This window comes from Lucilia cuprina, chromosome 6, assembly GCF_022045245.1.
Source record: "Lucilia cuprina isolate Lc7/37 chromosome 6, ASM2204524v1, whole genome shotgun sequence".
NCBI classification, from domain to species: domain Eukaryota; kingdom Metazoa; phylum Arthropoda; class Insecta; order Diptera; family Calliphoridae; genus Lucilia; species Lucilia cuprina.
The window spans coordinates 30,446,048-30,448,975 of NC_060954.1; the positions used below are offsets into that span (position 1 = coordinate 30,446,048).

Below are 2,928 nucleotides of genomic sequence, written 5' to 3' on the forward strand. Positions count from 1 at the left end.
CAAAAACAGCTGCTTCATGTCATCTAATACTTTTTGTATTTTGCTGTCGACCTCCTTCATAAATTGAACTTGGCGCAAACCCACCGAAGCATCCACTATATTCTGGATATCATTCACTTGGATGGAATTTTCCATCCCTTGGCCTGCCATACTACCTCGAACTTCCCTCCTAATGTTCTGCGCTGTTTCGCTTAGGAATGTCGGTGATTTGCACTCTCAGAACTGATGGACAGGTCGTGGGTGCTGTGTGTGGTTGTAGTCGTTGTTGTACTGGCTGTGGGATGGGTAAACGTAGCGATAGATGCGGTAGGGGTATCGGTACTACAAGTTACATTACTCGCTGTTGCCATAGCGTTGGTTTGTTGTCCTAAACGACTCGCGCGACGGGTTAAAACCATTTAAAACAATTAATACAAAAGTCACACTTATTTAAAAAACAAGGTGTGTAAATATATATAAATACGAAATTCGTAGCACAGAATCTTTTGCAGCGTAAGTTCCAAAAGAAGATATAAACTAAAAGATTTTCGATCTTTCAAACAAAAAACCAAAAAGAAAACAAACTCAAAATTCAAAACTTAAATAACTTGTATGCGGGCGGCATTTTCGGGTAAATAAAAGTTTGCAGGTAAGTTTTTCACAATTTACATTGCTGAATTGTGTATAGATATGACCTAATTCTTTTCTATTATGGTTTCAGGAGATGCAGAGTACAATTAACAAAACAACATTGTGTATAGATATGACCTAATTCTTTTCTATTATGGTTTCAGGAGATGCAGAGTACAATTAACAAAACAACAAAAGGATGGACAAGAACTAACTGTCTTTCTACAGTACGTACTAACGAGGTGCAACTTGACCAGGGTTACGTTCTCCTACTATTCAAGGAAACCTTCCTAGACTTCCTGTAGAACTAAAACGTAAGTATCTTTACGTTAAGAGCAATTAATTTTGGGCTATTGCAAACTAAAGGGATGTTGTCGCTATCCTTTCTTCCAACTTGAGCATTTAGATAATAAACTGTGTCTATTATCTCTAAGCCTCAAGTTGTTAGGAAAGGATGGCAACGGATGAATCCAGAATTCTGCATGACCCTATTGCCCACACCAGATGTCGCAACGCGATCGGGACTCTTTAGTCCTCGAGACCGGGACTTACATCTGTGAGAACAATAGGTATCATGCGCAATTAGGGATTCATACCTATTGAAACTAAAAGGAAGAAAAAATTTTAAAAATGTCAATACACTATCCCGTCCGCCTACGTAGCTACAGCTAGGGACTCTTATTAACCTAACCGGCCTACGCAGACTTCAGGGAAATGATAGTTTCTATAAACTGTTCTATGGACCTACTTCGGGCCCCACGTTGGGCGCCATTTATGTAGTGGAGTGTTGTGTCAGCTGTTTGTTTAAATAAACAAACAGACAACATAAAGAACAAAAAGGGACAGAGTGGCCAGATTGCTAGCGGCGCTGGTATGCCCGCGTATTGCGCGGCTAAAGCTCGCCGGATGGGGTGGTTCTTGCCGGCAATCTGGACCACAAACACACACTAACACAAAAATTCATACCAGCATTTGGGGTATTATTATAAGGGGCCAAAAGTAGTCCTGCATCTCCCTACGGTCATACCTATACATAAATTATGACCCTCCCTCTCGAGGATTCATCCTCGCCATGACGTCATCTTCCTCGACGTCCCATACCTTCCCTGCAAACATTTATTCACCCTACTTACCGCCGATTATTAATAAAGTTAGCCGATCATATTAATGATAACAAAATTTTAAAATTTCATTTAAACATTATAAAAATTTTTGTTTATTTATAGTAAAAGATTTAACAATTTGGCAAAGTTTAGTTTTTAGCGAATTTAGTTTTTTTTATATTTAGCAAAATTTAATTTTAAAATTTTAGCAAACTTTAGTTAACAAAATTTAGTTTTTAGTTTTAATTTTATCATATTTAGTTTTTAGCAACTTTAGATTCTAGCAAATTTAGTTTTTAGTTTTAGTTTTTAAGATTTTAACAAAATTTAGTTTTTAGGATTTTTAGATTTTAGGCTTTAATCAAATTTTTGATTTAATTTTTATCAAATTTTAGTTTTTAAGCTTTATGTTCCAAATTTTATTTAAGTTTTTACTTAATTTTGAGTTTGAGTATTTAATGCTTTTCTAATTTCTTTTTTCTTAATTCAAGATTTTCCCTTCTACTTTCAGGTTCCTCAATGGACAGCTGGCAAGACTACAGCAAATGGACTTTTGGTGCGAGCTGGTTGCAGGTGTGGTTTTCTGTCCGTCCGTTTTAGTCTGTTCGTGTTTTTCAGGTAAGTAACAAAAAAAAATATATTATAATGACCTTTTAAATAATTTGGGATTTTTTTTTTCTTTTTTTGTATATACTGGTTTCCGGCAACCTATCCACCGCGACACTATTCATAAGTAGGCCTGAGCTCAACCCTAACCTTACGCGCACGCCTGGTTCAATTTCAACCCGCGGACTGGCTTCGAGCAACTAACCGTAATGTTTGCCTATAAACTAATATATAGCTGTTTTTTTGTTTACTGAAATTTTTATTCTTTTTATATATATATATATATATATATATATATATATAGAAATTATCTAAAAGGACTGACTGGTTCTGTTCGTCCTGTCGTTCGGGTAAGAGGTAAACTTACAAGGTCGAAAACCTTAATACCTGGGCACCACAGGACTGATGGTGCGGATCAGCTAAAGGAGTCCCTCGATGGATGGAGCTGGCGATGGCGTGGCTCAGAGTTGACTGATTTAGCTTTATTTTTCTGTTTTATTTAGTTTTATGATGAATGTAATTTAGTTTTAAGTTCTAATTTATTTTGTTTTAACTTTTATTTGTAGTTCAGTTTGAAACTTTTATGAATAAACAAAAACAAGGAATTATT

General features: G+C 35.9%; 1 long non-coding RNA gene across 1 annotated transcript; it reads left to right on the top strand.

The window, feature by feature from the left end:
- The first annotated feature begins 6 nt into the window (after nucleotides 1-6).
- LOC124420740 lies at nucleotides 7-2,928 on the top strand. Its single transcript, XR_006941347.1, has 5 exons — nucleotides 7-628; nucleotides 774-923; nucleotides 2,224-2,330; nucleotides 2,450-2,524; nucleotides 2,623-2,928. It is a non-coding gene; the product is annotated as an uncharacterized LOC124420740 (long non-coding RNA).